This window comes from Notamacropus eugenii, chromosome 2 (genome assembly GCF_028372415.1).
Source record: "Notamacropus eugenii isolate mMacEug1 chromosome 2, mMacEug1.pri_v2, whole genome shotgun sequence".
Taxonomy (NCBI): domain Eukaryota; kingdom Metazoa; phylum Chordata; class Mammalia; order Diprotodontia; family Macropodidae; genus Notamacropus; species Notamacropus eugenii.
Window position 1 is genome coordinate 320,422,731 of NC_092873.1, and position 23,283 is coordinate 320,446,013.

The 23,283-nt window shown below is 38.1% G+C and overlaps 1 protein-coding gene across 1 annotated transcript in view; it reads right to left on the reverse strand.

Moving 5' to 3' along the window:
* TIMP2 (TIMP metallopeptidase inhibitor 2) overlaps window positions 1–23,283 on the reverse strand; it is an 82,894-nt gene that overhangs the window by 30,301 nt on the left and 29,310 nt on the right. The gene's annotated exons all lie outside the window — the stretch shown is intronic.

The following is a 23,283-nucleotide window of genomic DNA, read 5'->3' on the forward strand; positions in this document are numbered from 1 at the left end:
ATAGAACATAGATAATGTTACTATGTGGTTTTCTAGGTCAATATACAGTCAGCAGAGATCTTTATGTCTGATTTGGTGACCCCATTTCTATTTGAGTTTGACACCACTGGTATAGAGGATAGATTGAAGAGACAGATTAGAATATAGGAGTTCAATTAGAAAGCTATTGCTAAGGTACAGGCAAGGTACGTGATTCTGAAGCAGGATGGTGGCTATGTCTGTGGAAAGGAAACCTGTATGAGATATGGAAGTAGAATCACCAGTCACCAAGATTTGACAAATGACTGGCTAAAAAGGGGAAGGAAAAGAAAATAGTCAAGAATGACCCTGAAGTTAGACTCTGGCTATCCAAAAGGTTGGCAAGTGCTCTGAAAAAAAAAAAGTTTAAAAGGTGGTTTTGAAAGAAGATAATGATAATGCTGTATGCAAAATCTCAGCTGTATCTGCAGCGCTTTATTTAGCCAGTCCATAAAACTTTATGGTGTGCTTGGTGGTAGAAGAAAAACATTGATTTCTGAATATGTAAAATAATTACAATTTGTAGTTGTCTGACTATTTGTAACCCGATCTGGGATTTTCTTGGCAAAGATACTGGAATAGTTTGCCATTTCCTTCTCACTGAGTCAAACAGGGTTAAATGACTTGCCCAGGTCATATAGCTATTAAGAGTCTGAGGTTAGATTTGAACTCAGGAAGATGAGTCTTCCTGATTCCAGGCTTGGCACTCTATTAACCATGCAAACCTAGCTGCCTCATAATAACAACAGCTGACATTTATATAGCATCTTACTTTACTATTTGTAAAATACTTTTCCAAACATGATCTCATTTAGTGATAACAACATTGTGAGGTAGATACTACAGGCATTCTTATTCTCATATTCTGAGGCTCAGAAAATGTTGTGACTTTCCCTCTCCATCCATCTTATATGCTACTTCCAGAATAATCTTTTATATGCAAACTCCTTTGCCTGGCTGTTGAGATCCTCTACAATCTGATTCTATAAGATGTAAAGATAATATGATATAAAACCTTGAAATTTTAAATCACGTTTTTCCTCTCCATACACTTTATACTTCAGCCACCTGAACTTTCCATCCTTGTATCACACACTGAATTCTTCCATATCCATGCCTTTGTTTCTATGAATCATTAAACTGATCAGAGTTTCACACCTATAAGTTGTATAAATTTTCCTGGTTCTTCTCATTTCATTGTCACTTGACAAGTATTTATTAAACACCAATTATGTCACCATGCTAGGTGGAGTGATACAAAAAAAATTGTAAAAGACAATTAATTCTGTTTCATTTCACTGCCTCAATTCATGTAAGTCTTCCCAGGTTTCTCCAACTCCAGCCTTTTCAGCATTTATTAGAGCATAATAATATTAATTCTAATACATTCACACATGATAATTTAGCTATTTCACATCTTATGGGCACACCCTTAGTCTCCAATTGTTTACTGTGTTAAAAAAAAAGTTCTTAAATAAATATTTCTTTCATAGGTAACTTTCCCTTCTAAGTCTAACTTCAGTGATTATGCAGAAGAGTACTAATTTTCAGTAATAAAACTGTCCATTTTATCTTCTATGTTCCTCTCTGTCTTTCATTTGGTCATGAAATCTTTTACATTGTGAAAGGTATCTATTTCCTTTCTTCTGCTCCTCCAGTTTGTTTATGATGTGAGATTTTGTATCTAGGTCTTGTATCTGTTTTGAGTTTACTGTGGTATGTGATATGAGATGCTAATCTATACCTAATTTCTGCTAGACTATTTTCTGTTTTTTCAGCAATTTTTATTGAATAGTAAATCCATAGCCCAGTAGCTGGAGTCTTTGGGTTTGCGTTCATTTCTTTTCTGTATATTGTTTTAACCAGTACCAAATGATTACCTTTGTAGTAGTCTGAGAAGGAAGGCTAAACCCCTTTTCTTCACAAATTTCCCCTTCAATATTTCCCTGTAGATCCCTGACTTTCTGTTCTTTCAGAAGAATTTCATTATTTTTCATTATTCATTTTTCTCTATCTATAAGATATGCTATTTATTTGTTTCAGACATGTCTGACTCTTCTTGACTCCATTTGAGCTTTTCTTGGCAAAGACATTGGAGTGGTTTGCCATTTCCTTTTCCAGTTCATTTTACAGATGAAGAAACAGAGACAAACAGGGTGAAGTGACTTTCCCAGATCTCACAGCTAGTAAGTGTCTGAGGCCAGATTTGAACTCAGAAAGATGAGTCTTCCAGACTCCAGGCCCAATATTATATTTACTATGCTACCTAGCTGCTCTAGTGCTATAAAGCATAGTAAAGTAAAGTAATGACACTGAATGAATTAATTTAGGTAGCATTGTTATTTTCATTATGTTGGTTATGCCTAAACATGAGTGGCTTCTCCAATTATTCAAAGCTATATGTCCATAAAGTATATTTTGTAGCTATATTAATGTTGTTCCTATGCATATCATTCTAAATGGATTCCCAAATATTTTATGCATTCACTTTGAATAGAATATCTCTTTTTATCTCTTCCTGCTAGGTTCTGTTGGCAGTATACAGAAAAGCTAATGATATGGATTTATTTTATGTACTGCTGAAGATATCAATTATTTGAATTTATATTTAGTTAAATTTCCAAGGGTCTTTAAGAAACAGAACATTATGTTATCACATTATATACAAAAAACAATAATTTTGTTTCTCTTGTCTTCTTTTCACCTATGAGTATTACCTTCAATTTCTTTTTATTTTGCTTTCTTGCTATAGCAAATATATCTAGAACTATATGAAATAATAGGAGATAATTGCTTTAACCATAATTTTATTTTAAAAGTTTCTAGCATTTCTGAGAGAGAAATGCTAGCTCTTTGCCTTAGATAGATATTATTTATCACATTAATGAAATGTTGAGTTGTTCCTATGATTTGGAATGTTTTTGAGAAATAAGTATTGCATTTTGTCAAAATACTTTTTCACTTGTATTAATATAATCATGTAGTTTTAATTATTTTTGTTTCTCATGTGATCTATTATGTCTATAGTTTTCCTTACATTAAACCAACCAGGGTATAAATCCCAGCTGATAATAGTATATAGTATTTGAATATGCTGTTGTAACCTCTTTGTTAATATTTTATATAATATTTGAGCATTGATATTCATTAAAGATATTGGTTTATGACTTTCTTTCTTTGATTTAGGTCTTCCTGTTTTAAGTATGAAGATCATATTTATCTCACAGAAGGAATTTGGTAGGAGCTCTTTTTATTTTTGCAAACAGTTTATGTGATGTTGGAATTCGTTGTTCCTTGAATGTTTAATTGAATACAATTCATTTGTAAATGCATGTGGTACAGGGCTTTTCCCTCCTTTGAGAATTCATTTAATTTCCTTTTCTAATCCTAAGAAAGTAATTTTTTCTGTTGATTTTTTTCTGTAAAAATTCATCCAAATCAGTCTTTTTGGCATATAATTTGACAAAAGAATTTCTAATAATTTCCTTGATTTCATTTGTTGTGAATTCTTTTTTTTTATTTTTGATGCTGACAATTTGATTTGTCCCTCAAATTAGACAAATTTATATATATTTTTAAACCAGCTCTTAGTTTAATTCATTTTTTGCTTTCAATTTTATAATCTCTTCTTTGACCTTCAGAATTTCTATTTTGTTTATTTGGAATTTTTTTCTGTTATTTTTAGTGGTATTCTCAATTCTTTGATCTGTTCTTTTGTTGATGAAAGTATTTTGAGTCGTAAATGTTTACCTTAGAATTTCCTTGGCTATATCTCAAAGGTTTGGGTATATTGTATCACTGTTGCTATTTTCTTTGATGAATTTATCTACAGCTTCTATTGCATGTTCTTTGACCCACAAATTTTTTAGATGTCAGTTACAGCACCAACTCTATGATCTCATGCATTACAGGTCCTTGGAGAGAGGGATGGAATGAACATCAAGGAATAAAAGCAACACTGAGGAATTCCAAAGGGTTTCTCTGATTCTTTTTCTGTGCAATTATGATATTTCTGAGGTTGAGTCTCAAGGATGGAGTGCTCAGAAAAGAGGATATAAAAAGATTTGCATTTTTTGAACAGGAACTTGTATTCATTCAGTAAACATTCAACAAGTGTTTATTAAGCAACTGTATACTAGGGCAGGGATATCAAACTCAAATAGAAACAAGGGCCAATAAATCATATTTGAAGATCCCTGTGAGCTATATACTGACTTAGAAAACCACATATTAACATTCTCTATGTTCTATTGTATTTTATTTGCTTTGATAAATATTTCTCAATTATATTTTAATCTGGTTTGGGTGGTACTTGGGAGTGTTGTGGCTCACAATGTCCCTTTCCAGCAGAGTGTTTGACACCTCTGTACTAGGGGAAAAAAGATACAAGGAAAAACTATCCCTTTCCTTAAGGAACTTAGATTCTTCCTGGATGCTTAATTCTCAGATCAGAGAGGATACAGAAGAAACCCCAGGAAAAACAATTTTCCCACAGAGAAATCTTACAGGAAAGGTGAGAGCAAGCAGAAAGAAGAACTTCTAGCTTCACTGAGTAAACTTCTGGAATGAAAAGTGGCAAAATCTTTCCAAAATGTCCGATTCTTCGTTGATTTAACTTTTCCTTTCAAATATTGATATCTTTTACATTGTTTACATTTCACATTTTTCTTTCCTTTTATCATAGAGTCACTTTATAACACAGAAAAAATTAGGGAAAAAGACATTTCATCAAAGCTAACCAACATGAGTGATGTAATTTTTAAAAGCCCCATGTACAAAATATAACTATAAAGAGATAAGAATGACTGCACTAAGGTACTTTCTAACTTGAGGATTCTATGAGTAACAGGGAAAAAAACCATCCTCATCAAATTTGAAGTCTCATGTCCTGCCATCTGATACCTGGTAGCTGACAATGAAACCCAGTTCTTTCCTGATTCCAAGACTAGCAGTCTTTGTATGATTCCACACAAATCCTCAAGCAGCTTCGGAGCAAGATTTAAGGATCAAAATACCAAGTTCTAAGAACATAAGAGACAATTTGATCATCATTAGTTCAGAAGGTTGAGGATTAGCCGTAGCATAAGTGAAAAGGGAAGAAATTGTGGCTTAATTTTAATTTCTAGAACTCCTCAAGTTTCTGGGGACCAACTCACCTGCTCTAAGAACTCCTTCTTCATGGTGCCATGATTGGACCCTGGGGAGACTAAGACTTATCAGATCTGAGTCTGAGTTCCAGTTCTGCCTCTAACAAGCTATATGATTTCAGCAAGTCCCTTCCCTTTTCTGGGCCTCAGATGGTCTCTTCTGAGGAGCAGGACTAATTTTGAGGGTATGTCAAGCTCTAATAATCTGTGACCCTTCAGTCCCTGCCCTAGTCTGAGTGTGTTCCCATTCAACAAAAAGGTTTATGCCTTAGAAGTTAGAGTGGGAGCACTTTAGCTAGTGGCCGGTCAGCAGGGCAGTTCTGAAGTCACCAAATAATGTTCCAGAGTTACCAAAACCCAGCAGGACCGACTATTTTACAAAAGTGAAGTTTATCTGTGGGCCCTTCTATTTCCTTTATCATCTATGCCTAATAAATTTGTATGCTGCATGGTAACTGAGTAACGTGTCAGGCTTTTGACATTTTATTTCATTTTAATATTAAATTGTCTAATCATTCTTCATGATGTTATTCATATAGCATGGTCATTGGCTCCTGTGTCATTGCTTATCATATAAGAACGCAGTATTACAACCATAATTTTGGTTGTGGAGTGACACCTTACCTATCAGGAACTCACCTTTCTGACAACAGCAGCTGATTCAGCATAAATCAGAAAGGAAACAGAAAAATCTCTGGGCAGCCAAAAGAGATGACATAATATCAATATACTAAGAAAGCTCATTCACTTTGTTCAAGGGAAAGCCTAGAAGTCTTCACTCAGTGCCTGTTTACTTCTACTTTACACACAATTCAAATAAACTTAGTTATGAGGTTTCCAAGCTCATACCATATTAGAAGTAGTAAATTTAAAAGGGGTGGGAAGGAAGAAAGGCTGTTATGGCAGCTGTGTTGATAACATGAAGAAGTGACAACCAAAAGCAAGGAAAAATACAGGGAAAACTGTAAACCACAGATTTAAGAACTCAAAAAGCACAGTGGAAAAGGGCCATCTAGGATAGTCACAAATGTCTCCTTACACTTCAGTAGGCCATGGAGGCATGGAATACAAAAAGATGTTCATAATAAGACTCCTGAGTCACCAAGTTTAAATTTTGTTCAGTATATTCTGTTTAAGAAGAAAAGGAAAGGTACCATATAGAAAGGTGGGCAGGACATAATATGTTTTGGGAAGAGTATCTTCCATATTGGTTAAAAAGATGAAAAAGTTTTGGTGCTTAAAGGGGTAAACGTCTAGCTATTAGGAGAACTCACTCATTCCCTGAGGGTTCCATATGGCTTAAGTTTTAATACACAAAATCAGCTCTGCAAAGGAGCACCAAGCCAGAGTGCACAAGCATAAGGACAGGGAAATTAAATTATTCCCTTTTACCTCTGGCTGTATTACATTTTTTAGTTCATGAGTGAGAATTAAAGAGAAGAGTTAAAAGATGGGAAAGGACTATCCTGACCTGGTCATCACCCTTTACCCATTATCCCTGCATGGCCCTGTGTTGCTCAGGTACCAGCTCCTATATTGGGCTTTTTCTGAGTACTACAATTATTATCACTTTCTCCTCTTGAAATTATTTTTATCTGTGTATATGTTATATCCTCTGCTAGAATAAAAACTCCTCAAGGCAACAGACTTATGTCTTTAAATCCTCATCACTTTGCACAATGTATGTATGTAGTAGGTGCTTTGTAAATATTTGTTAAATCAAATTGAGGGAATTCAATTAGAATAGGTAGTCCAAGCACTTTCTATGTAAACATAGGTCTGCAGAGCAGCCCATAGGGGTTCTTGTTCAGTTTTTCAGTAGTGTCTGACCGACTCCTTGTGACCTGGTGTAGGTTTTGTTTTGTTTTGTTTTGCAGAGATACTTGAATGGTTTGCCATTTCCTTCTCCAGTGGATTAAGACAAACAGAGGTGAAGTGACTTGTCCAGGGTCACACAGCTGTAAGTGTCTGAGGCTGGATTTAAATTCAGTTCTTCCTGACTCCAGATTCTGTATTCTATCCGCTGTGACACCTAGCTCTTCTGTAGCCCACTGGGTAGGCTCCCCTAACTCAACATGCCTTGCACAACATGGTGCCTCTCTCATTTGCGAAGGTACTAGCTGAGTGAACATGAAAAGAGAAATACAGGGATTTGTGTGCGTTGCATGTTAGATGGTAGTAGTGAATTACTAGAAGAGATAGTGATGAATTAGATGGAAATAGGAACAAAGGAGTATGGGAATATGTGTGAGAGATATCCACTTGAAAATCTGACTATGAAATATTATTAATATGGAGCTGAGTTTACAGACTGATTTTTGAGGCTGCTTTCCGAAAGCAATGAGAAAGGCAAGTTTCATAACCTTATTCTAAGTGTCTTCTCCTATCTTGGCCTCAGTTTCTTTTTCTGTAAACTGAAGGAGTTGGACTAGGTCATCTCTAAGGTCCCTTTCAGTTCTAAAATTTTGTATTTCTATGATTCCCAGAGATAAAAAAAAAAGAAAAAGAAAAAAGAGAGACAGATGTAGGCAGGAAAGAATCAGAGGCAAGAAAATCTTGGCACATGCAGAGGCACTCACAAGGTGAAGTCCCATCAATCAACAAGAATTTATAAACCCAGAATAACAGTTTAATGAGAACAGAGAGGACAGAAAGGACAATGCAAAGCTCCCTCTATGTGTCTGGCAGAGGAGGGGGATTGGGATTTTATAGAACTACCACTAGCACTCAGAGAGAATTCACAAGAACTTCTGAACTGCATACATGGGTGCCAGACTGAGTATGGCTCTTCGTCTTCTGAATTGAGCACCTCTGAGCAGAGTTAAAGCAGGTAAAGCAGGGTTACATCCTTCTTAATATCCAGAATTCTTAACCTGCAGACTGTTAACCTGTGTTTTTATATACATATTTTTATGAGTGTTATTTCAATAAAATAGGTTTCCTTTATAATTCTGTGTATTTATTTTATACATTTAAAAACAGTTTGAGAAAGGGTCCATAATATCACCAAACTGCCAAAAGGGTCCATAACACACATGCTGAAATTTAAGATCCTTACTCTATATGATTTTAGAAACCAGAGGCAAGAATGAAAAGAGGTATTCTTAATCCATCTATTGTTACAGCTGCACCAAGCCAGAAAAACACAGCCTCTCCCTTAGTTGATTCAGATTTTATTTTTGCCATTAACACAATATCTGGCTTTGAGATCAAGAGTGATACACTGGTTGGCAAATTCACTGCCAGATGTTTGCTATTGGAATGCCAAACGTCAACTGAATTAAAAGCACAAGTTACCGAAACCCATTCCCCTCCACCACTCTGGGTTGGCACAGCTGAAGAGAGACCACATGATGTCATTTCCCTCCTCAAGAAGCCTGTAAAAACAATTTCTATAAAGCCAACAGGACTTGAAATGAAAAAAAAAAAAGAACTAGGAAGGTGGAGACTCAAAAGTCCAGAGAAGATGATCCACAGAACCCTAGAATGTTAGAGTGGGAAGAAATCTCAGTGAATGTCTAAGCCAACCCAACAACAACAAGCATCTGCTAACCCACTATGTGCTAGGTACCGTCCTAAGGCAATCCATACCTAAAAAGAGTATGAGATAAAAAATCTAATTCAGTCTCTGCTTGAAGACCTCTAATGAAGGCAGCCCACTGTCTTGCAGAGGCAGATCATTCCTCTTTTGGGCACTTTTAATAGTAAGGAACCTTTTTACTAGTTCCAGGAAATGTGTCTAAATTTGTCTCTTGCCAGTCTCCAACAATTGCTCCTAGGTTTGACCTTTTGGGCAAAGCAGAATAAGTTTTTTCCACATAAAAGTCCTTCAAATTTTTGAGCAGAGGTATCATGTCTCCCTTATATCTCCACTTCTCCTTTAGTTTCTTCAGCACTCCAGGTCAGGAATGACTGGCCAAGATCTTTCACAACCTAGTTGCCTTCCCCAGGTACAGTTTATCAGTCATTAAGTGCCTCCTAAGTTTTAGGCACTGTCCTAGACCACGAGATAACAAACACAAAATTGAGTCCCTGACCTCAAGGAGCTAACATTCTTAAGGAAAAAAACATGTTCACAGAAGAGTAAACGCTAAACAAAACAAAAAGGTATTTGTTTAGTCATTTCCTTCATGTATGACTTTTTGTGACCCCCATTTGAGGCTTTCTTGGCAAAGATATTGGAGTGGTTTGCCATTTCCTCCCCCATCTCATTTTAAGATGAGGAAAATGAGGCAAACAGGGCTAAGTGACTTTCCCAGGGACACACAGCTAGTAAGTCCTCATTCATTCCACTAAGTCTGACTCCAGGTGTAGCATACTATCCACTGCACCACCTAGCTGCCCTAAATGCAGGACATAAATCCCCTCAACTATACAAGAATTGGGGCCATTAACAACTTTGAGAAAAATCAGGAAATGATTGTTGAAAAAGGTTGACTATGGGCTCACTGAAAGAAGTTAGTTCTTCCAAAAGCTGAAGAACATTCCAAGCATGATGGATAGCCTATACAGAGGTACAGAAGCAGGATATGGGGAACATGAAGAGGGCTAGTTTAAGCAGAATGAGGAGTGGGGAATGATGTTTAATCAACCTTGAAAGACAGGTTGGAGCCAGACTGTGAGGGACTTTAAATTACAAACAGCATATTTTCAGTGATCTTTCCACTGCAACAAGCTGTATTTAGGCAGCCAAACAGATTCCAATGAAGCTAAGTCAATGGGAGGGAGATCCCAGAAGTCATTGGCACTCTTTCAAGTCACACTAACCCTACCTGAAAAAACATATCCTCCCCTCGAAGGCCACAAATGCCCAATTGCTCTCTGAAAGGCTTCTCTCCTCTAAGGACCAGGAGAGAAACATAGTTTAGGCTGAAGACCTTCCCTTGTTGTATAACTCTGGCTAGATATTTCTTCCAAATCAATCCACAAGACCCTAGCAGAAGCAAATGCCCCTAAATTCAAACTATACTTACCAGGGCCAGGACTTAGCATGTTTTTTTTTTATGAGACAAGACTGCTCCTGAAGGCCCTGCCAACTCTAAGATTCTGTTATTTCCAAGGTAGGTGTAAAAGGCAACGTAATAATCCTCAGGAGGTTGAGTTGCTAGCTTAGGCAACATTGTGAACATCATGAGAGAGAGGCCAAGAAGGGCAACGTTAAAAGATATTCAAGAAGACTACGAATGCACATTGGAGACCAGATGCAGAGAAGCAAGGAAAGTTGACACATACTAGCTGTGCGATTATGGGCAAGTCGCTTCATCACTCTATGTCCCAGTACACTCTAAGACTATATATTACAGACAAATTGCCATCTGTATTAATGGAAGAAACCAGGAATTACCTACATCAATGAATCATATGTCCAAACCTCCTTCCTGTTCCCCCCTCAAAAAAAATTCACAGGGAAAGAGAACTCTGATGGACCAGAATCACTTGCAAGTCTTACTAGCTCACAAAAATAGGCAGAGTTGAATTAGATGACCTCCCAAATCTAAATTCAGTCCAGGATGGGGACATTTCTACCCTACTCTTTTTATGGTATCCCCTTTGGAAATTGCAGAGCTGGGTTTAAGGTCCAAATCAGAATTGGTGACTGTCCAAATGCTAGGTACAAAGAATCCTAGGGCAAGGATATCCTTTGGGTAAAATCAAGGGATTAATTTCCATTTGAGGTCAACTGATTGACTTTACTCCACCTCATCTTACAATTTCCAGTCTCTGTTCTGGAAGGAAAAGTTAAAGTGGCCAAGAAGATCTGCATTTGCCATTCACTGTCCTTAATATTCACTGGGCATCTTGTTCATAGCATCAGAGAAAATGTGAGGGAAAATATGAGTCAACTCCCTCCCATCAGTGAAAGCTATGGAAGCACTTCTCCTCAAGACTTTTATACCAGTGCCATCATATAGAGACCTCAATTTCTCAGCATCAGCTAAGGACTTTGCTACCCAAAATGAACCAAGGAGTGATTGCATTATTCCCATTAGAATGAAGTTAGAGGTTTCATTAAGACTAACAGTTGCAAATTTTAGGCAAATAAGACTTATTATAGGAACAACTGGTGAAGGTACTCACTCCTTTCTTCATTCTGGAAGGGGTTGGAGATGAATCCATTTCAAGCCTGCTTATAAGCCTATCTCCTATGTCTGGCTTAAAGTGCAATCTTTCCTTAGGTCACTAATCTTTCCTTTCTCCTCCAGGTACAATAATTAGCTCACTTTTATACCAGGGACAGGTCTATTGGTGAAATGATGAAAAGTTATTAATAGCAATTACTATTACAATTACTATTAATAGTAATCAATAGTTAACAATAGTTCAAATCCTTAACATTCACAAAGAATTTGGACACTCTGCCCTAATTTAAATTTGTATATTTACAGCTAAACCCTACTATCTTTTACATATTTGAGGCAAAATCAGGATAAGGAAAATGATTAGACCGAAGTAAGAAGTGGGTCACTATTATTGGATGGGTTGAGAGATGGAAATTGGGGGTAAGGGGTTGAAGACATGTACCCACCTAGTAGCTTCTTTCTGAGTCTTATGATCTGAGATGAGGCCTGAATGCCAACCTCTATCTTGCCTTTCTTGCCCATAGTTCAGCTCTTTTTTTTCAGTTTCTCCTTTTGCCTCTGTGATTCTTTCTAGCTGGGCACCTTAAGTTCCAATTGGAATGAAGATGCTATTTCTCCCACTGCTGCTGCTCACTTCATTTAGACCTCATTCATTCCACTGAGTCTTGGTACAGATTTGGTGCATTCCTTTAAAAGCTCCAGAATGTGATTCAAGTCTACCTTTAGCTCAGAGATAGGGATAATCCAAATCCCTCTCAGGAAATGCTTGTCTTTCTAAACTACAAATCTCAGGATACCAGTCAGGTCTAAAACATATATACACATGTGCATGTGCACACACACATACATACACACAGATACAAGTTAGGAAGAAATCAGAGCTGGAATAGCCTTCTTTCCCTAAATCTGGGTGGGCACTTCATATGTGCCATAAGAAATGAGAATATGGGGATTTCAGAGAAGCACAGAAAAACTCCTATGAAATGAGGCATGCAGAGTGAAATAAGCAGGGAAAACAATGTACGGAATGACCACAATAATGTCAATGACAATAGCGGTAAAGTAGAATTCAAATGCTATATAATTATGACTGTGAGTGAATGAATGAATGAAAATATCAATAGAACAAAAGGCAAATGCTGTGTAATTCATTATGAGAGGAAAATGACTATGGGGTGGAATATTACATATGCTGCTAGATGTCAATGTAACATTTCTTGTTCGTTTTTCTTGGCTGTTTTACTTTGCTATAAAGGAAGGATGGAAATGATATAAAAATAAAAGTTACGTTTTTTTTTCTAAAAACCAATATTTCAGAAAGTGTTACCAAACTTACTTGTCTGAAGGCAGAGAACTACATTAGATAACTTCTCAAGGTCCCTTTTGGCTCTGAGATTCAAAGAATCTATATTGTAGTCTACTTTTCCTTAAAAACTTCCAGGAGACATCACATGCTCTCAGGTTCTTACAGCACTTACATCAGAAGTTCTTCTCATTTCTAACCTGAATATCTCAGTATAATTAAAGTACATTCCCTCTTGTCCTGGCCGTGGTGAGCACAGAGAGCACATTAGGTTAAAATTAAATCTAGGCAATTGGATGGACTTAAGGCCCTGCTTAGCTGGCACAAGAAGCACAGAATGGGAAAGAAACAAGGTCAGCAACATCTCAAGGATTTTAATAAACCTTTGCCCCCCTCTTCTCAATCCCTACATACCCAGCTTCCTAACTTCCAAGTCATTTGGAACTTTGAAAATAGGCCAGAGGTCCAGAAAGTCAGTTTGTAGTCTGACCCCATAAAGCTATAAAGATTCAAGTCTCTCCAGCAGCCCAAGACACAGCTTAAACTCGGAACTCCTTCCCCACTACTTGAATTTAAATAGTGAATTTAACTTAGGCTTTTTAAGACATAATAAAGAACAGCTTAAATCTTGACTTAGGGAGCGTGTTAACTCCTTCAAATAGGACATACCAACCTCATTATACTTAGGTGATGTGGCAGCCCCTGCTGCTTCTAAGAGACTGACAAACATTCCCTAGGCTATACAATAGTGGTGACTACAGTAAGCCAAAAGGAGGACTAGTTTTAAGGAACCCAGTGACTCCTCAGAGCTAATTTCTAGATTCTTCATCTAAGGGTGCAAGGAAATGAGTGAGAGACTATAGAGGGATAGAGGAAGGAAGGGAGAAAGGAAAATCTCCACTACATTAGTGTTGTCTCTGTGGGCGTGTCCCATTACTGCCTCTCTCCAAAGGCTGCTTCTTCCTAACTTTCTGCCTAGTTCTTTCCCCAATTTAGCACTTGTGGAATTTGGGGGTGAGGCGAGGGATGAGGATTTTTTCTGAGCACTTGGTTCGGCCCTTTATTGTTCTCCATAACCTGATCGGGCTTTCGCCAGTGGGTGGAGCAGACCTATGGACTCTTCAAATTCATTCCCCTTTAAGGGAAAGAGAAAGGGTCTGTGGGGGCGGGGCTGTCATTTAACAATTAAAAACAGCTCTGTAGTTTATTACGGAGAAGCTCTTTCCCTCTTACTGGTATCTGTAAAAGAGAAACCATGCCACTAGATCCCTTCCATATTCCACTTAGTGAGGCTGCTAGGAAGGAGTAGTACATTGTTTTGGAAGGAAACAAAGGCTTGAGCAAAGAGTGAAACTGAAGGAGGTGAAGTCAGTGGGTTTGTGTGCACATCGAGCTAAAAAAGTCAGTCAGCCCGCATGAATGCCAGTATTTATAAGTGCCAGAGATAGTGATTGCTCAAAGCTGAGAATACAAAGCAGGGGGCACTTAGAGGGTGCATGGGAATCAGGACACCTAGTCAGGGCTCTAGTCCCATTTCTGCCACAGAATAATTGGGTGCCTCTGGGTGAAGTGGCTTCTTCTCTCAGTTTCTCCCTTTGTAAAAATGAATAAATTAGAGTAGTTTCAAAGACCGTTTCAGCTTTCTAATTCTCTCTCTGCCTCCACAGATTCAATGTCAAGGGCCTTCCAAAGGGTAATGGGAACTTCTCTGGGAGAAAATGAAAGAGGGGTACTCCATCCCGTGGCCTAAAATTGAGATTTTTCCCTATCAGTTTCATGGAAGTTAACCCATCTTGGATTTTTACCACATTACATGGAAGCTGTCTGCTCACTAGGCTTCCTGGTTACAACAGAGAACCATTGCCACTTCTCTTTTTTTCCCTACAGAGAATGACATTTCCCTGATCCCTGGGCACCCCCAAACTAAAATGACATAACAATAAGGCTCTTTAGTTTCTTGGCTACTTGGAGTCCCAGGGACACTGGTGATTCCAATACCCTTCCTTTCCAGTTCTGCTTTCAGGGAGACTCCCTAGTTAGCCCAAGATACTTAATGCCCTCCTCACTGTGGGACAGGCAGCTGTTACACTGCCAGAGACCTTGGTCGTGGTTCCTGAAGCAGTGGGCTCTAACCTTTTCCACTCACGTGCTACTGACTCATTTTTTAAAAATGTATCCCAGTCCTGGGAGGATTTGTTCTGAACATTGCAGCTTTGTGGAGGGAAGTGCTGCTCTGCACTTTCTCCGCCAAGACCCCAGTGGTGTAGCCAAGTTTGACTTTGCAAAACCCAGAACCCCAGAGGGGGGAGGGAAGAGGGTGGAGAAGGATAGAGTAGAAGGGAGGGGAGAAGGGAATAAGTAAACAAGAGGGAGAAAGACAATTGAACTGAGAGTTACAATGTGTGTTCACTAAGGGAAGAGTCAGAGTTGAAAAGATGATTGAAGATGTGAAGAATCCTTCTTAAGCTTAGTGGGCTGATGAGTATTTTTGAAGGAAGGGTTAAGGAGTTCTATATGTATGAGGGGCAGCAAGGTGGCTCGGGGGATCGAGTGCCAGGCCTTGAAGTCAGGAAGGCTCCTCTTCCTGAGCTCAAATCCAGCCTCAGACATTTACCAGTTGTGTGACCCTGGGCAAGTCACTTAAACCTGTCTGCCTCAGTTTCCTCATCTGTAAAATGAGCTGGAGAAGGAAATAGCATACCACTCCAATATCTTTGCCAAGAAAATCCCAGATGGGGGTCACAAAGAGTTGGACCACTGAAAAATGATCCAACAACAATGCATTAGAGAGCCAGTGAAAGAAAATGGAGTCAGAAATAACTGGGTCCAAATCCCTCCACTGATATTGGCTGTGTGACAACGAGGGAGATCATTTAACTTCTCTTCTTTAGCCTGTTTCCTCATAGATATTCAAATAGATCCACAGTCTCATTGATATGGGAGTTCCCTCCAATGACAAGGAGAGCAACCCCTGCATGCTAGCCCATCCTGTGTGACTTTCATTTATATACTCCTGAAAATTTACCACAGCAAGTCCACCCAACATTTTGGAGACCTTCCTCACTTTCCCCTGTCATCTCAAGGGACTGGAGGAATACTCTGACTGATTACCTGTAATCCACTGCAGTAGTGACCAGCACATCTTCTCTTGCTTCTATAAAACTCCTTGGTGACATTCTTTACTCTGTGTTTCTGAGCTCCTTATTGACTTTATATTGCAGTCTGTACATACCCATTATAGGTCCTTCTTTTGCCCTCTGTACGATACTAATTTTTTAGTTCTTTGGTGGGCAGTGGTGTTTCAGGTCTCACTACTATATAGCAACACCAGTAAATTGTTTTTATTTAAAACAAAGGGAAGGGGTCTCTTTAATGGGAAACTTGAATTGACTTTTCCCAGATATACACACTTTTAGACAAGCACCAGTGAGTTTTTAGATACATTTTTAAATCTGGGCAACCAGCATTTTTCATTTCTTTAGTCTTTCCCTTATGGATAGAATACTCCTTCAGCCATACTCTTTCGACTGGTTACAGATATCATCCAAGGGTCTCTGGAATATCTTAGGGTTTGATGCTGAAAACACAATGTCATCTGCAGAAAGAAACATCTGCAGCACATCACCATTAACATTCACCTCCATCTCAACTTGGACTCTGCATTGGATCTCCACCAGCACTTTCTGTGATCATACCATCTCCTTGTTTCTAGCTCTGCCTCATGATTGTTATCAGAGGATCACTGAACAGGATTATTTCTTTATTACATCTTCCAAGAAATCTTGAATTATCTTGATATATAAAAAATGGACACGTTGTGAAAAGAGCCTGACAGCAACAACAAAAAACACAACAGAACTTTCTATTCACTACATCTTTGAGTCAGTTGTGAGATGGTAAATATGTGGGCTATTGTTGAAAATCACTTGTGAAATCACTGCTTATTCTTTAATAAGGTTTCCATAGAGAATGGCTTTAATTCATGCATAGATATCCATCAAAGATTTTGTATAGATCAGAGAGGAGTCATATAATTCAGTAATTACCGATGTTCTTTCATTCACTTTTTCAGGGGAAGAAGATATTAATAAAATTCAAAATTTTTTCCATGCCTCTGTTTCCTTAATTGAGAGGCCCCTCAATGTCATCACAATTGTGTATCTCAAACACACACATATTGAATTTAATCATGCTAATTTTTCCATCCCTCTTCTCCCTAATTCTATTCCTACCTCAAGGATTGTGACATTAAACTCCAAGGATGGTGGTGCCACTAGATGAAAAAATGAGTTTGTGAAATAATTGTTGCAAATTGTTTCCATTTTCCTTCTATTTGTAATCTTTCCATTTTCATCTGTGAACACATTTGGGATGATTTGGCTTATTTAGATATCTTGCAAAACTTATGTTAAACTGATTTTACCCTCCACAGCTTCCCTCTGCATTATAATGCTGCTCATAATTGCCTATCAACCTTTATAAAATTTTACAGGCAAGTTAATATTCTAACTCAGCATTTCCCTTAGTTGGTAGCCATCTCTCTCCATTTGGCAAACAGGTCAGATGTTTGCTAAAGTGGTTTCTGGGTTCTTTTGGTTTCTTTATTTTGCTAATGAATTTATTTTGAATAAACTTCTAAACAAAATTATTATAATCGCTGCCAATGTCATTCCTATTGTCCATTTCCCATTTCTTATTTTCAATAATTTGTTTAAATGACTTCATGTTAAATTCTTTTAATTCTATGCCATGTCTTTTTCTTATTAGTTTTTCTCCATTTTTGTTATAAATTCTCATCTTAGCTTTGACAAGTCTACGGTCTGATTGCACAAATAGCTAAATCAGGGATAACTCCCATGACAGTAACGAATGTCTGTGGTCAACATTATTCTTTGTGATGTCCAGTACAGATCTATTCTTTTTTTTTTTTTGGAAGTAAGTGTTCATGACATAGAGGTAAACGAGTTTTATATCATCTTTTGATCTTGGCTCTCATTTCTATACAAAGGGAATAATAATGTTTGTGTAGATATTTCCCCTTTCAGGTTTGCTGTGGGGAGAATTATAAAAATGCTTCACTGACTCTGAAGCATGTGTTGGTTATGATTTATTATTAATATTGCTCTTATTATAGAATTTACTCAGAGAGCAACAGGACTTGTGCTTCCTAGCCTATGGGATAAGCAGATTTTTTTAAAAAAAATTTAATCCTAAAGGTGGAGAAAAATAACAATATACCTTGTGGACCAGAACCCTGAGATTTACTATTTGATGGCTTGTTTGGAGAAATTTATTTCATTCCACTACCTCTATAACAGGGTGACTGGTTAATGAAGGCCTGCAGCAAGCAGAATATACTCTACCTGGTATTAACACAAGTGAAAGCGTAGAGAAAGCTTGCTTCTGAGCATGTATATTGGAAGGCCTTCCCCTAATTAGAGCATGCACAGGCTTCCTGTTTCCGGTTGGCTTATAGCTTGATAACAAGAAACTGTTTAACTGGATCCTAAGTTGAAACTGATGGTATATACAAAAAACACAATTTGTCTTCTCTGTCTCAGAATCTCAAGCGAGGAGGGAAAAGTGCTGCAGGCCTCTGGGTGGGAACCACTACTGTAGCTGCCCAATCAGGCCACCATGAGGCCATGAACAAACAAAACCTATGTTTTTTTCTATCTCTGTTATGTTTATTCTCTCCCGATCTCAAGTGAATAAGTGTTGGAGATATATAGACCAGGTTACAACCTCATGAACTTCAAAAATTCTCAAGGCTCATCAACAACTGTGCCTGGTGAAAAGCAACCAGCTTGATTTAATCCAGTAATGAAGTGAGACCTTCATTACTGAGACCCCATAAGTCCTGAGACCCCATAAGCAAGGAAGTGACTATGCCAATCCCAGAATGGAACTTGGTTGGTTGGGGGTTGGGTAGGGGTGAGGGACTTATTGATAGTAACCATTTTAAGTTTGAGTCCACTCTCCCCACAAACTGCAGGGACTGGTGCCATAGAGCAGAGCAAACCCTTGCTTTTGGAGGACTGTACTTTTGTCCATACATTATCAATAAATATTCCTATTATTCTAGCCATAATAGTATAATATAATAATTTTTATCAGTAAATATCTCTACCCAGTAAAATCTAATTGATGTAGGAGATAGCAAGGGGTTGGTTGGTTACTTTATAAGAGAGAGATGTTACCTGGGTAAATTGTAAAGGCAGAACACATCAGGTAGAGGCTTATGAATGATAGCACTAGAGAAAGATATCCCCAACATTTCAAACTTAGCCCTAGAACTCCAAGAAGAGCTGTAGCTAACCTCATTCTGAAGACTCAAATTGCTGGTCTGAGTTAGGATTGGGAGAGTCCTGAGCCCATATGAATTCTGTCTTGAAAAGACGAGACTATACCCCCTATGCAGAAAAAAAAAATCAGAGAACACTTTATTTAGGGGTCATAACTGACATATATATGCCACCTACAGTTGCAAAGTGTAGGATCAAAACACTTAGAGCTATAAATGATCTTAAAGATCATTTAGAGCAATCATCTAATTTTACATTTATATTTACAATAAACTGAGAATAAGAAAGCAAAAGGGAGGCAACATGGTACAATCAATATGAAGAATGCTAGATTTAAAACTTAGACTCCAGTCCCAAAGTGGGCAAGTCACTTAATTTCTATTTCCTCATCTGTAAAATGAAGTTGCACTGGATATTCCCTGAGCTCCCTCCCAGTCCTAAATCCATGATCCTAAATGCATCACTGGATGCCCTAGGGGTGGTAGAGTGGAACTGCCGGCTTCAAAAAGAAAGAGATTGTTTCTAAGGTAAGCAAGGGAGGTTACTGCCTTTCCTACATATCCCTCAACCCTCTTTAGCTAGAGACAGTAGGCTAAAGAATGGGAAAAAATAGAAGGTTGTATCGTGGATAGAGTTGTTGAGCCTGCAGTCATGAAGGCTTGAGTTCAAATACAGCCTCAGATACTTCCTAGCTGTGTGACCCTGGGCAAGTCCCTTCATCTGTCTTTCTCAGTTTCTTCACTATAAAACCTCTCAGGATTGTGAGGATCAAGTAACCTATGTATAAAGTGCTTAGCATAGTGCCTGACACACTCTAGGCACTATTCTTCTTCCCCACCTCTCTCTCTCACAGGAGAAATATTTATTTGTTCCAAAGCTTATCTTTAAAGTTAAAGTTCTTTGAAGTTCTTTAAAACTTTCTTTAAAGTTCATATTTTTTTCATTACTATTCATCTAATCTTTCAAAGATTGGTGTTAACCCCAAGCATTACTAGTCTGCATGTTTTTCATTTGTTCAAAGGCAGCTGAGAGCAAGAACAATTTGCCAGACTATCTGTCTGACAGCTGGATGAAACAATGAATTTTACTGAAAGGATATCATTCTATTCCCTACAAACAGTTAAAAAATTAATCCATTTCCCAGTTGATAAATGGTCAAAGGATATGAGCAGGCAGTTTTCAGAGGAAGAAATTAAAGCTATCTATAGTCATATGAAAAAATGCTCTAAATCACTATTGATTAGAGAGATGCAAATCAAAACAACTCTGAGGTACCACATGACATCTATCAGACTGGCTAACGTGAAAAAACAGGAAGATGATAAATGTTGGAGAAGATGTGAGAGAGTTGGAACACTAATTCATTGTTGGTGGAGCTGTGAGCTGATCCAACCATTCTGGAGAACAATTTGGAACTATGCTACAAAAGGGCTACAAAAATGTACATACCCTTTGACCCAGCAATATCACTTCTAGGACTGTATCCCCAAGAAATCATAAAAATGGGAAAGGTCCCACATGTACAAAATATAGCAGCACTCTTTGTGGTGGCCAAAAACTGGAAATCCAGGGGATGCCCACCAATTGGGGAATGACTGAATAAATTGTGGCATATGAATGTAATGGAATACCATTGTGCTATAAGAAATGATGAACAGGAAGACTTCAGAGAGGCCTGGAAAGACTTATATGATCTTTTGCTGAGTGAAAGGAGCGGAACCCAGAGAACTTTGTGCACAGCAATGACCACAGTGTGTGAGAGTTTTTTCTGGTAGACTTAGAACTTCATTGTAAAGCAAGGACTTAAATTCCCAATGCTCTCTTAAGGCAGAATGCCTTGCACTTCCAGAGAAAGAACTGTGGAATTCGATCACAGAACAGAGCTGATAATTTTCTTTTGTATTACATTTAGGTTTGTTTTATGATTTCTCCCATTCATTTTAATTCTTCAATGCAACATGACTGAGGTGAAAATGTATTTAATAGGAATGTATGTGAAGAACCTATATAAAATAGTAAGCTGTCTCAAGAAGGGAGGAGGGAAGTAGTGGGGAAGAAGGGGGAGGGAGGGGAAAAAAATTTAAGTTATATGAAACTGATTGTAGAACACTGAAAACAAACAAAAAAACCAATGAGAGGCTTTAGAATCATCTAATGATGAAAATATTAGGTTAGTCTAGGAAACTCCTTTTGGTTTTTACTGTAACAAGAAAAAGAAAAAAAAAATCTTCAGATGTGGATACTTTCTGCAATTGTATTGGTCAGATTGAAATCTTTAAACTTCAAACAAGTAAAACATAAAGTTTACAAAAATGTAAAAAAAAAAAATTAACCCAGACTGTGTGTATTCCTCTGGACAAAGAATGAGCCAATGTTCATGTCAGGGGAAAAAGGGATCAGTAAACTGGGAGGTGGAATCATTCTCTTGGAGACAGCTACTTTAGTGGTCTCCAGCATAATATGTATCTTCTATTTCCCAGATCAAATTCAAGAAAACACCTCTACCACAGGTCATGACTAGAGAATACCTTGGTCTAAGGAAACACTTGGGAAAGAGTTGGAAGCCACAAAAAAAGTGAGAGGAAGAAAGGAAATGGGCATTTATTAAGTACCTTATATATGTCAAGCACTTTGTGGAAGGGAAGAGTTTTATTTGATCCTCACAAAAACCCTGGGAGATTGATGCTATTATTATTCCCATTTTACAGCTGAGGAAACTGAGGCTGACAGGTTAAATGACTTGCCCAGGGCCACACAGTACTAAGTATCTGAGGCTATATTTGAATTCAGGTCTTCCTGATTCCAATCCAGCATTCTCTCCACTACACCATCTAGTCAGAGGAGGAAGTAAATAGTTTTCTCATTAAGCCAAAAACCTCCAATCCCAGCTAACCTTACAGAGACAAGAAGGGATCCACTGGTGCTTGTTGGAATAAGAGATAGCAATGAAAAACTATTGGGAGATCACAGGATTTGGATCCAGAATAGACCTTAAGGATCATCTAATCCAACCCTTTCATTTTAACATATATGAGAGCAGGAGAGAATTGATCAGGGAATCAATTGGCTCCCAAGTTAACAGAGGCAATAAATGAGTGGTTGCATTCACAGCTTGTGAAGGGCAGGAAATCTTGAGTGGTGCATACACCAAGCGATCTGTTCACCCATTAGAAAGTATCCAACTGCGAACGGTCTATTCAGAGCTTTTAAGTGAAGTAAAAAATATTTGTGCTTTTGTTTTGCTCTTTTAAGAAGTATAAAGAAATTCCTCAAACCTGATGGAATTATGGGAGCAGAAATATCAGCCATGGTCTTGGTGGCCTTTAAAAAGCAAGGTTGCAGTCCTGGACTTCATCAATACAAGGGGAGCTCTACCAGTGCAGCTGTGTTGTCTCTGGAAGCCGAGAGAGTGAGCTATGGAGGGAGAACCCAGCTGCTGTGAGGGAATCCCTATTTACCTTTTCCTTTGTGGTATCAGAGCTGGAGGGGAAGTTAAGGGGGAAGGAAATTCTCTCTCCTCTCTATCCCCACTCACAAGGGTGTTTTAAAGTAGAGCAATTGTCTCCTAGTAGGAGACACAAAGGAGTAGAATTGTGAGGAGGAACAGTCTTATAGAGCCTAGTAGAGACAGTGCACCCAGGGTAGCATGAGGACAACATAAAAAGAAGGCCCTCAGGGTCTTGTAGTGCTGGAAGTGTGAGCAGCCTTTGCTAAGTCTGTATCCTCTCTATGTGTGCATCCAATTCTGCCCACTGACACCAAGTGTTTTTATCTATGGGAGCAGGTGCCCCAGATTTATGAGAATAATCAATGTCTTTTGACTACTGCTAATTCAATGCATTTTAGTAAATAGGGTCAACAAACTCAAAGGTTACTAATATACCGGTAGAAGCTCATATAATTTTAGAAGTATGGACCATACGGTACTCCATCCATTACTTTGAAACCAGAGAAATAGTGCTCTGTGGCATCCAATAGGTAAGTACGATAAGAGGAGGTAGCTACAGTAAGATAAAGAAATTGAAACCAGACAGGTCATATGATTTATCCAAAGTCACACAGACAGTAGGTGGCAGGAATCAAGGTCATCTGATTTCAAATCCTGCATGCCTACAGGGCAGGTGTTTACAATAATAAGTATATGCTTATTAGGTCAATGGCTAGGGACCTCAATAACTTCAGGAAGAAACCTGACATTGGAAAATCCAAGTCAGCTTCTTTCTTTTTACATAATACCTTCTGTCTGCAGTGATGTTAATATTACCTCATTCATGCAGCTAAAAATTCTTGATAAACCAGTCCACCTTCCTCCATAGGTTAGCTAACTTCTTTAGAGAATATACAGTGACTGTCTTTTATTACTAGTCTGACAGAGGAAGGCATGAGCTCTAGGAACGTGGATAGGGCTGCTATGATGAATTTGACTTAAA